At 47.5% G+C, this 12936-nt stretch overlaps 1 protein-coding gene across 8 annotated transcripts in view; it reads right to left on the reverse strand.

The window, feature by feature from the left end:
• Nucleotides 1-12936, reverse strand: part of DPYD (dihydropyrimidine dehydrogenase) — a 761638-nt gene that overhangs the window by 312139 nt on the left and 436563 nt on the right. The gene's annotated exons all lie outside the window — the stretch shown is intronic.

The following is a 12936-nucleotide window of genomic DNA, read 5'->3' on the forward strand; positions in this document are numbered from 1 at the left end:
ATGCATCATAATACAGATCTTATTTTAGAAATGATTTCTTAAGCTTTTCATATATTAAGTTCTTCTGCTCTATTCAGTTTTAGACACACAGCTACACTTCAAAGTAAACAAATGACTAATATACATCAACTAATTGTGTTGTTGTTAAGAGTAAGGCAGTGCTGACAGACATCCACACTCAAGATGCACATTCAGGATCTAGTTTTCCCTGTCTCTGCCTAGCTTGCCCAAGAGTTTGTGCACCTAGCCTGATATTCCTAACGAAGAAACAGGATTTGGCAAGAACCAGAGATAGGGCAATATCTCCATTGGAGGGAAATTGAACATGGTGGATTACCACAATATCCTTAAGCAGCATCTCCTGCAAAAAAGTAGTCCATAGACTCTAACAGATTTGGCTGAATTAAGTTCTTTCCATGCAGCACTGTGACTGTGTTGCCTTCTAGTTGACATTAGGGATGTCAGAGAATTTCGCCACGAATCTCAGGGAGGCCGAATGCCAGCGCATTCGGCCCCCCGAAATTGGTGGCGAAACGGTCTGCCCCCCCCCCCGGGAAGGGACGTATCTTGGGCGAATCCTCCTGGCGGCAGTGGCGGCGGCAGCAGTGCTGCAGCAGCTGCGGCGGCCGGTCTTCTGACTGGCTGCCACTGCCATTTCCAGTAAGAAAAAAAACATAATGTGAAAGGCTACGTAAAGATTTACGTAGCATATCACGGCTAGATTTTTAAAAAATACCGTGATAGGCTACGTAAATGTTTACGTAGCCTATCACGGCTGATTTAAAGGGGGGAAAAAAATGCGTGTATGCAAATGGCGGTGCCCATGGGCGCCACCATTTGCGTTCCTTATTTTGACACGTCTTAGTCTACGTAAACATTTACGTAGACTAAGACGGCGAAAATAAGGGGAACGCAAATAGCGTAGACGCTACGCTATTTGCGTTCCCCTTATTTTCGCCGTAGTCTACGTAAATGTTTATGTAGACTAAGATGTGTCAAAATAAGGAATGCAAATGGCGTCACCCATGGGCGCCGCCATTTGCATATACGTGGTTTTTTTTCTTTTAAATCAGCCGTGATAGGCTACGTAAACATTTACGTAGCCTATCACGGCTGACTGCAGGGACGCAAACGGCGGCGGCCACCTCCATTTGCGCACCTGGCCGGCCAGACTTTGCGGGGGGAGGGACGGAGCGCCTCCCCCCCCGGCCAGAATTTGGGGGGGAGGGACGGAGCGCCTCCCCCCACCTCAAATCAATTTCGTGAGAAGGTAAGTGACTTTCGTACATCCCTAGTTGACATGAAAGAAGCAGAGATCAGTTGCAGAAACTAGAAACTGAATCAACTCTCAGGGTTGGATCGGAGTCCAGAGAGCCCCAAAGCAGTTCTGATTCTGAGGAAGAGATAGCGACTGCGGGAGACGAACCCGCGCACTGTTCAGAGGAGCAGCCAGGGGAAAGCCCCTCCCAGTACACATTCCTGAGAGTGATAGTGACCCTGGAAGGGAGGGGGAGGCGCAACAGCAGTTTCTGGATGCTAGGCGCCAGTGCAGCGTCAAGTGGGAGTTGGCAGGCACTGAGAGGAGGCGCTCAGCCCGCTTGGCATGAGGGCAACAGCGGTGCCCCAATGCCCCACGGGAAAAGGATGGACTCTCTCCTCCTCGCCCATAAGTACAGAGGTTTCCCACCTTCCCCTCCAAACAGAGATCAACTGATTCCTAAGGTTAGAAGCCCCGAGTAGGCAGCTCTCTTAAGTCTCACTCATAGGATAAAGCAATTAGCATCTGTAAGCGTCATTAGGTTGAATGGGAATAAAGCCTTGGAAAAGAGCCCTATTGTCTCTGTGTTGATTCTGGCTACCTGAGGATTTCACAAGGTGGCAGGGGCGACCTCCTGACACCAACTGACACAATGCAGGGGCTGGGCATCATTGGCAGATTAAGAGCTGCCACCTATATCATTCTCAAAGTCAAACTAGATGATACAGTAAATGCCTGTATGCATTTAATGCATCCAGTTGTGGCTCTTTAAATAGCAGCCCCAAGATCTGCAGCACACGGGGGGCAGGGATTAGCCCATTTTCTCCACAGCATGATGCCTGTGAAAATCTCCCAAACAGGAGCTTAAAGCCACTGTAGCTCCCCCACACACACACTCCCAAATCTCATGAACCACTTTCTGTGGCGAGCAGATTTAGGACTGGGTCATCTTATGTAAATGTTGATGAGGTTGAATAGTATGAATTCCTGTTGGGAGAAAAAAATGCCCCCATTTATGTGGAAAGCAGTTGTAGAGATGGACAAATCTGTAGGGATGTACGAAACCCCCCTTACCTGGCTCCGCCGGGTTCCACTGGGGGGGGGAGGTGCTCCGTCCCTCCCCCCAGAATCCTCACCGGGGGGGAGGTGCCCTGGAATCCTGGCCGGCCGGCTCTGCTCCGACATCCGGCCGCTGGCTAGCAGGGACACAAATGGCGGCGGCCGTAGCCGCCGCCATTTGCATCCCTGTATTCAGCCATGATAGCTGGGACACAAATGATAGCTGGGACACAAATACTAGCAGGGACACAAATGGCGGCAGCGGCTGGTCGGAAGACCAGCTGCTGCCACCTCCTCCGTCGAAGCTGCCGCTGGAGTCGCTGCCGTCTGGAACAACCGCCCCAGGTAAGTCTCGTTCTGGGGGGGATCCGTGGGGGGCGGGGGGGTGGCAGGCCATTCCGCCACAGAGTTCAGGGGGCTGAAAGCACTGGCATTCGTCCCCACTGAGATCCGTGGCGGAATTCTCTGTCATCCCTACAAATCTTGTCAATTTTGGCTTCTCTCAGTTCCTTATTTTTTCTAGGGATGTATGGACTGTGTAAAATCTGCTCCGTCTGTGACCGAGGATTGTCAGGTGCCTTTTGTCACAGGTGCCACAGACAGATGCAAATATTTTTTTCCCATCATGCAGAAAAATATGCAAATAATTATGTAAGTACTTACATAAGTATTTACATAATGTACCTTAGTAAATAACATTTAGTGTATTGTCCCCCATTCCATTCAATGTTTCCTCAGCAGAAATGTACATATTTTCCTATGAGTTTATATGTGTAAATTTTGGAAAGTAAAAAAAAATCTTCCGAAAGTCCACAGACTCCGCGCGGCCTGAAAGGGTTGCTCCACAGCGGATTCTGCAGGTCAGATTCTTAGAAATCTGAGCTCATTTTAGTCCATCTCAAATTTCTCTGGCATCCCTAATTTTTCCAATCTTAAGTTTGCTCCATACTGTTTCTGCATCAGTTTGCAAGCAATATTGCCTAATATAATGTATTTTTTTATGTGATTTCCACCAATATACACATTTTTGTGAACACTTTTCCCAATTTTGTATTTTTTGATTGGTGGACTGCATCGTAAAACCTGGAGACATGTGAATCCTGAAAGATAACTGCATTATGATACATGTACTCGGGAAGTGTAAATTAGATTGGTTCACATGTGAATGCAAACTCAGCAAATTTCTCCCCCATCTCTAAGCAGGAACTCTACAAAAGCAAAATTCTTCTCCATGCTTTCAGGATAACATTTAAACTGAGTACTGGGCACAACTGTTTCTGTTCACTGTAGTCTTTTGAACATGGGATTGTCACATATGTTCTAGTTGTGCCAGAGTTTCCTCCAAAGGACTGTATCAAATGCATGGATGCAATCAAATTGAGTAAAGAAAGAAAGAATTAAAGAAAGAAAGAAAGAAAGAAAGAAAGAAAACTGCCATTAACACAAAATAGATGTGTATTTCTGGTTGAGTGGTACTTCTTCCATGTGAGTTCAATATCGTTGTGTGAAAAAACACTAACTGCTCCCACTGCACATATGAACTAGTATGACTTTTCCTTTTCTCAGCAATTCTAGACATACTCTATTGGAAGTCAGGTCCACAGATGGGACGCACGTCTAAGAAATTCAATTTAAGATCACTAGTCAGACAAAAAGAAACGGCTTCCCCACTCTCCCCTGATTGCCAAATGGTGCTGCTACTTGGTTTGGTTTTGGTTTTTTTGACCAGAGCCTGGCATATATATGCCTGGATAATTGACAAAATTATGCAGGAAATAAACCATAGAAATGTCAATTTCACCTAATTCAATCATGGATGCTAATCCAGCACTTCTACAGTGTGCAAGAGATTCAAACCATTTTAAATCAATACTTGCCTTTACTGGGATCTATATTATAGATTTTGATCGTGGCTTGAGACCTTATCTACTTGAAAATCCATGAAATAAACCAAATGTTTTCCCTTAAGAACTGGTAATAGCAATATGCATGGCAGAGTTAAAACGGTACTGTTCACGAACTTCCTGGTTCCCCTCTCATGTACACTTCCCTTGTATACATGTAGAAACTTGGGGGTTATAATTTAAAACCAACCAACCAACCAACCCAAACACGGTAGACAGAGCTATTAAAAAAGAAGAAATTGTGATTTACCTGAAGGACAAGCTATTCATGCTTCAAATTAAAAACAAAAAGTAAGTTTTCTAGTACACATCTGAAGACTTTAGTTAGTTTTACATGTGCTTTATGCATGGTATAATTGCTCTCTGCATAACTGCAGAAGAGACTTCCTTTTTTTATATACTGGCTTGGAACACAATAAAGATCAGGACACTGTTAACAGGAATCCACACAAAATGATACTCTGCAGTTCTGCTACAATGTAAGCACTGGATTCACAACAGCTTTCCATGCGGGGGAGAGATAGTAATCTGGGGTATAACAATCAGTCTGTCAGGAGCACCCTAGCTGCCTCTTTCAATCCCTACCAATAGTCAACTCAGGACACAGACGATGAGGAATTCGTTCTGAGACTTTATTCCTTTATTCCTTGATGACTCTTTCAGAATACTAGTCGCTAGCACCAAAGCAAGGAACAGCACTGGAGAAAGATAGCTAAGTAGCCTAAGCTCCAGGTAAGGCAGTTGGTCCCCGTTTGAAGGAGAACCACGGGAAGAACCTGAACTTATGGGCTAGGGAGAGATCCTCCCTCTTTCCCTTGGGTCCTCGGGACGCAACTGTTGCTTGCGCGCCAAACCAGTGCTACGCCTCCTTTCGGCGCCCTCCATCTGTCGCCGCCCCCTGCGTCTTCGTCGAGTGTCCAGCAAGCCCCCCTCCAGCGCTCTCTCACTGCCAGGGTCACTATCTATCTCAGGAATGCTGGCAGGAGGAATCTCTGCCAGCTGCTGTGCCTGTGAGGGATGAGCTGGCTCCTCTCCCACGGATTGCTGTTCCTCCTCAGAATCAGAAATGCTCTGGGGCTCTGTGGGCTCAGTTTCCACCCTGACACATGCATACTAAGGGGTGATTCACCTATTAACCTCAGAGCTACATGCTGTAACTGCTGTGAGAAATGGCCGTGTGTTCTACAGCAACCACATCAACAGTGGAATAAGTACATGCATGTAGAAATATCTTCAAACATCCATGATCATGCATCTCAGACTGTTATCACTGGAGTCAGTAGCTATCTTGGGCTTGTGGACACATTTGACCATTTGAGAGACTGCCATGGGCACCAACACAAAATGGCTGCCATGGGAGGCATGGCTAAACACAAAGGAGAAGTAACCTGTGTACAAGGCAGCAGTGGTAGCTGATCTAAAACACACTAAACAATTCCTTTGAACCCACAGTTTTTAGCACCTGTTTCATTTTGCCTGTCTTTTCCCAGGTGGGAGGTAGAGATGGCAGAGAATTCCGTCACGGATCACGGTGAGGCCGAATGCCAGTGCTTTCAGCCCCCCGAACTCCATGGCGGAATGGCCTGCCACCCCCCGCGGATCCCCCCTGGGACGAGACTCACCTGGGGCGGATCTTCTGGGCGGCGGCGGCTCCAGTGATGGCTCCGGTGGCGGCTTCGGCCGGTCTTCCAACTGGCTGCCGCCACCGCCATTTCCACTCTGGTAAAAAAAGAAAGAAAGAAAGAAAGAAAGAAAGAAAGAAAGAAAGAAAGAAAGAGAAAGACGTGATAGGCTACGTAAAGATTTACGTAGCCTATCATGACTGTGTTTTTTTTTTAAAAAAAAAACATGACGTGATAGGCTACGTAAATCTTTACGTAGACTATCATGGCTGGGTGGGTTAAAAAAAAACGTGTACGCAAATGGCGGCGGCTACGGCCATCGCCATTTGCGTCCCTTATTTTTGCCCTCTTAATCTACGTAAATATTTACGTAGATTATGACGGCGAAAATCAAGGGGAACGCAAATAGCGTAGCGGGCGCTATTTGTGTCCCTTTTTGATTCCCCGTTTTAGCCTACGTAAATATTTACGTAATATTTCCATTTGCGTACGTGGTTTGTTTGTTTTTTTATCCAGAGTCCTCCGCGGCCGGAAATCCGGCTGCGGACAGCTCTGGCCTAGCCGGGCCTGGCTGGCTGCTCCGCGGAGCTGCCGCGGAGCACAGCTGGCTGTGGAGGATACCGGGGGGGGAGGAACGGAGCACCTCCCCCCTGGCGAGGATTCTGGGGGGAGGCACGGAACGCCTCCCCCCACCATCAACATAATCTGCGAAAAGGTAAGTGACTTTTGTACATCCCTAGTGGGAGGTATGCTGCAGAGGAAAACATCATTATGCAGCCACCTGCCATCTTCATCCCCTAAGAATGTCTCTCAGCCCCACATGTGGCCCAGGGGCATCATTCTTAAGATTTGAGAAATGAAGATGGCAGCAGCTGGAGGACTACATGTTGCCTAAAAGTGATCCCAGCTGCCAGTAAGAAAATGCGTTAATTTAAAAGCGGGGGATGGGCACATCATGAAGTGCCAAGAAAGGTATCTTGGGCACATTGGAGCCTGTGGGCACCATGTTGCCTACATCCGCTCTATCAGCATTCCTAGATGAGTATAAATTTGGATATTTGAAGATGCATGTATGCCACACTTGCTATATATGTTCAAGAAAACACCAGAGCTGTATTACTGCTCTTTTTGTTGTTGTTTATTCGTTTAGTCACTTCCAACTCTTCATGACTTCATGGACCAGCCCACGCCAGAGTTTCCTGTTGGCTGTCGCCACCCCCAGCTCCCCTAAGGTCGAGTCTGTCACCTCCAGAATATCATCCATCCACCTTGCCCTTGGTTGGCCCCTCTTCCTTTTGCCTTTCACTTTCCCTAGCATCAGCATCTTCTCCAGGGTATTCTGTCTTCTCATTATGTGGCCAAAGTACTTCAGTTTTGCCTTTAATATCATTCCCTCAAGTGAGCAGTCTGGCTTTATTTCCTGAGTATGGACTGGTTTGATCTTCTTGCAGTCCAAGGTACTCTCAGAATTTTCCTCCAACACCACAGTTCAAAAGCATCTATCTTCCTTCACTCAGCCTTCCTTATGGTCCAGCCCTCACAGTCATAGGCTACTAAGGGGAATACCATTGCTTTAACTATGCGGACCTTTGTTGTCAGTGTGATGTCTCTGCTCTTCACTATTTTATCAAGATTTGTCATTGCTCTCCTCCCAAGAAGTAAACGTCTTCTGATTTCCTGGGTGCAGTCAGCTTCTGCAGTAATCTTTGCGCCTAGAAAGACAAAGTCTGTCACTGCCTCCACGTTTTCTCCCTCTGTTTGCCAGTTATCAATCAAGCTGGTTGCCATAATCTTGGTTTTGTTGAGGTTTAACTGCAACCCAGCTTTTGCACTTTCTTCTTTCACCTTCGTCATGAGGTTCCTCAGCTCCTCCTCGCTTTCAGCCATCAAAGTGGTATCATCTGCATGATACATTATGATGATAATCATGATACATGATTACTGCTCTTACATTGAAGCAAACTAAGCTTTATTTATTATTACATGTATATCTCATCTTTATTTCATGATGGAGCACCAGGTGGTGTACATTGTGTTCCCAGGTGATCTCCCATCTAAGCACCAACCAGATCCAGACTTGCTAAGCTTCCATACCATAAGGCAGTGGGATCATGTGCCTTCAGAACATGCTCTTCAGATTCAGTTTGCCCAGGTCCAGAACCAGGTTTGCCACACACAATGGCAAGCTGTAGCCAATCCAGGCTCTCTGACAACTGTACCTGTGAACAGTTGCAAGAGACCTAGGACTGGCTGCTCACAAACTTTGCATCATCCACACTCTATATTTTAAACTTCCTTAGATGTGCACTAAAACAAAAAGTGCAATGTGTGGTGCAGCAGGAGTATGCGCTCCACTTTTTTTTCCAGATAGATGTACAAGATTTCATTTCTGAACATGCATCCAAAATAGTACTACAATATAGCTCGTGTCTACTATAAGTAGAGCGATTACTCTGGGATATCCCTGCATAACATTTTGTGGGAGAAGTGGGGAATGGAAACTCTTGTATAAAGAACAGGGATGGGCAATTTGCCAATTTTGGTTTCTCTCAGTGTCCGATTTTTCCCAGCCTACAGTTTGTTCCATCCCATTTCTGCATCAGTTTGCATGATTCTTTTTAAAAACCATGCGAACATATTGAAACCGACTCCAACTTGAATCCATATCAGATTGTGAGCTCATTTTTTTTCTTTCTGCATGAAAATCCATGCACATTTTCATGCGTATTTTTCCACCTCAATTGTGCACATCTTTGAAATGTAAACCATCTCTAATCTAGAGAGTGTGTGCACGGTACAGAGGGAGCTTGGTTCTGAATAAGCCCTAATTGACTACCTGACAGTCGTTGTCTTTGGTTCATATAAACAGATCTATGGGAAACTCAAAGGGACAGTGACCAGCACCAAGAAGGACGTCCATCCCTTTGTTCAATCAAGCCCTCTAAAAGGAGCTTTCTGCAGCAAAGCAGAAGCAAGCAGATTAAACAAATGTAGGGATGTGCGAATCAGCAAAACTCCAGCTTCTCCAAGGTCTCCAAATTCCATCTCAAATCTTGTTCCAACTTGAGTTCATATCAGATTACGATTTTTTTTCTTTTCACATGGAAATCTGTGCATATTTTTCTGCATATTTTTCCAAAAGTGCGCATCAGTTGTGTGCATCTTTGAAATGTATGCCTTCTTCTCTCATTGATTAGAGTGTGTTTGTGCACATTTTTTAGATGTACACATTTTTCATGCGCTTTTTTCAAATGTACACTTGACTTGCTGTCAAATGCAATTTTTTCTGAAGCGCAAATCACATTGCAAGCTTGGAAATGTATGAACTTCGACCGCAGATTGCGTCTGAGTCCGTGTTTGGTCCAGAAGGACTGAACTGACTAAATCTTAATTAAAAACAAACTGAAACAAATTTCTCATACATCCCTACATAAATGGAACTAGTACAATATCATCTAGAGAAGACTAGGAGATACACCACATGGAGGCTCCTGCTCTGAAGGGTTTCCTAAACACTTGTTCATTATAGGGCAGTGCAGGGAACCCCCAATCGGAGGCCAATTCAGGCCAATTCGGGGGGGGGGGCTAACCTGCTTCAGTCTCCAGAGCTGAAGTGGGATTCGCATGTCTGAATCCCACTTTGCCTCCCCACGACGCCCCTGACGCACCATGCAAGCCCCCAGCTCCTTACCTGGGCCCTCAGGACATGCGCTAGCAGTGGTCTTCTTGTTCCAGGGAGTTGCCATTTTTAAAATGGGGACTCCCTGTATTTCCAGAAACAGATTCTGCACAAATGGCAGCCGTCAAGCCATCAAGTACACCACATTATTGTCGCATGCTCAATAGCCACCTTTTGCACAGGATCTATTTCTGATTCTAATCATCCATTTTAAACATGGTGACTCCCTGGAAAAAGAAGATGGCTGCTGGCACATGTCCCAAGGCTTCAGGTAAGGAGCTGGGGGATGGGCGGTAGTGGCACCACCACCGTGGCTAGGCTTCCGGATTGCACTGAAGCGCTTCGGAGAGCCCCGACCCACTTTATGCTGCTTTATGCCCTGTCTGCCTTGCCTCAGAAGTGGCACGAAGCGCCCCACTTCTGCTCAGAGTTTGGGCTTCGCGCTAGGGATGGCGGAGAATTCTGCCATGGATTCCAGTGAGGCCAGATTCTGTAGAATCTGGCCCCCTGGAATATGTGGCGGAACGCCCCCCCGTGGAATCCCCCGGGATGGCACTTACCTGGGGCAGATGCGGCGGATTCGGCAGCAGTTCCGGTGGCAGTGGATTCGGCGGCGGCGGGTGCAGCGGTGGGTGCGGCGGCTGGTCTCCTGGCCAGCCGTGGCCGGGCGCAGCATACGCAAATGGTGGCAGCTATGGCGGCTGCCATTTGCATTCGCTATTTTTCGCCGTTCTAGCCTACATAAATATTCACGTAGGCAATTATGGCAAAAAAAAAAAAAAAAGGAACCGCAAATAACGCCCACTACACTATTTGTGGTTCCCTTTTTTTCCTCGCTGTAATTGCCTATGTAAATATTTATGTAGGCTAGAACGGCGAAAAATAGCGAACGCAAATGGCGGCCACCGCAGCCGCCGCCATTTGTGTACGCTGGTTTTTTTGGGGGGGGGGGGGGTTAGCCGTGATAGGCTACATAAATTCTTACGTAGCCTATCACGGCTGCCTGGCTGGATGCAAATGGTGGCCGTTGCAGCCGCTGCCATTTGTTTCCGCACCAGCCTGTCCGTGGCCGGAAATCTGGCTGCGGCCGGGCCTCGGAGCTGAGCTTGCCGTTGAGGATTCCGGGGGGGAGGACCGGATCGCCTCCCCCCGTCGAGGATTCTGGGGGGAGGGACAGAGCGCCTCCCCCCCCCAGCGGATGCCCCGACCAGAACAGGTAAGTGATTCGTACATCCCTACTTCGGGCTGAAGTGGTGCACAACCCTACTTCATTACACTGAAGGGTCACTGATGGACATGGATATTCAAAATAGTGATGTGGCAAAGGAACCCAAACAAAACATCCTCTGGCTTTATAGGAGGAGAGTTATGACTTGAACAAAGAGGCACAGAACTAGGACAAGCTTCTTCCCTAGCTACTGGAGATTTAGAACCATACAGTGGGAGAGACAATGGGTTTATTACTGCTGCACTATGACATTTCTTCCCATCTCCATGCACCCCACATTCCAAACTCCAATTAACTTTCATGCACATTGGAGCCATGAAGTGATTGCGAGCCCCTTGTGCGGCAATGCGATTTCTCCTTAAGTAGCTCCTTCCCTCAAGTAGATGCATGCTGAGAATAGCAAACTACCTGCACACGAGACGTTCAGCCAACACCATGCTTATTGCCAAAATATTTCCTGCACAAAGGGGAGCCCTGGCTGTGGCAAGATACTTTAAGATAATTTGCTCTCTTTCATCTGCTGTTCTCACTCCATAACAGCACAACATGACTTGCTCATGAGCACACGGATGCAATGTTTCCTGTTCCAAAAAAGCTGTCCACCAACCAGTCCCTACCTTGCTGTAGCTCCACTGCATTAGATACCACCTTGAACTACCTCAAGGAGGTCTTTTTTTATTCATGAGGAGCCTCCCCAAGCCAAGGCAAAAAACTATTCAAGCTTTCCAAAGGGTATCCGAGGGTGACCTTGGGCGATATAAGCATGTGGCGACAAAGGAAGCACAAGGGACTCAAGCTTCTTCTCCTTGCACTTCACCATCAGCTATATAGCATTATCCCAGTTCAGAACTCAGTAGGGTCTCTGCTCCAAGGAATTTAAAACCTAAAGTTAGATAAGTGGGACACAGAGGTGGAAGATGACAAAGGAGGGGGGGAGTGAGAGGGAAGTGTGACTTATTATAAACACGCAAAGCGGGAGTTCCCTGCACTGAGATGTGTGAACTCCACAGGCACATACCTCATCAAGGGGAAACAGGCCAAAACAGAGGAAGCTGCCTTACACTGAGCCAGACCATGGTCCATCTTGCTCAGTAGTGTCTACACCAGCAGCGGGGAACCTCAGGGAAAAGTAGGGCAGCAGACCGGTGGCAGGTGGGGCCAAAGCATACACATAGATGGCCCATGCTCACTCATCCAGACCCCATCCACACGTGCATGCAGACACACACACACACACACACACTCCCCACATCCATCTGCACATCCATCCATCCATCCATCCACCCACCCATCCATGCATGCATGCATACAGCATGCAGCAGACACCACAGGCAGGCACATATATACATATACCACACAGACATGTATGCCTGCAGCAGGAAATAGCTGAGCAGCAGCAAACAGGAGCTGTTCCCTTGGGAACCACCACTTCAAGGCACTCCAGGTCTTGCCACTCCTGATGGAGCTGGCTTCCTGTGCCCCTTGCCTTTCCTCCAAAGGGTGGGGCTTCAGGCAGGTGGCAGGGAGGCTTCATGGCCTACAGGTTTCCTATCCCTGGTCTGCACTTACTGCCAGTAGTTCTCCAGGGTTCCAGGCAGGCCCTACCTTGAGAGGTGAGGGATTGAGCCTGAGAGCTTTTGCAGGCAAAGCACATGCTCCACCACTAGCCTACACCCCGTGAGACTCACACATGACCCAGGAAACGCAACCCTCTCAGCCTTCCTCTGTAGCTGCTTTTTTAAATGTCCAAAGCCTGCATATGATAACCCAAAGAAAGCCAGGTCAGTTGAGGGATTCCACCATTGACAGAGGCATGGGAGAATGGTGAGAGCAGGGCCTCAAGGGCCAATGATCTCCTTTAATTCCTCCTAAAGGAATCAAGACAAAACAAGCAAGGTGGAAGGGAATTGTACCTCCACCTAACAGTAGCGTTTAGGACCCGAGAAAGGTCACCTAGGGCGCCCCAAAGGGTGCAGCCCTGCCCCACATCCCAGGGGACATAGACTTCTGTTTGACTAGATACATGTCCTTAACAGTTGTTGTCACCCCATTACATTTCGGAGCGTCAGAGTTCTCACCCAGACATGAGCCCAGCTAAGTATCAGGCCTGTTTAAAACACCATTCCCTCTGTGGGCAAGTGTTCCTGTGAGCCCATGGCTCAGCATGCCTCCATTGCCACCTACTT

This window comes from Heloderma suspectum, chromosome 4 (assembly GCF_057233095.1).
Source record: "Heloderma suspectum isolate Gila_16-S chromosome 4, 16-S_ref, whole genome shotgun sequence".
Taxonomy (NCBI): Eukaryota; Metazoa; Chordata; class Lepidosauria; order Squamata; family Helodermatidae; genus Heloderma; species Heloderma suspectum.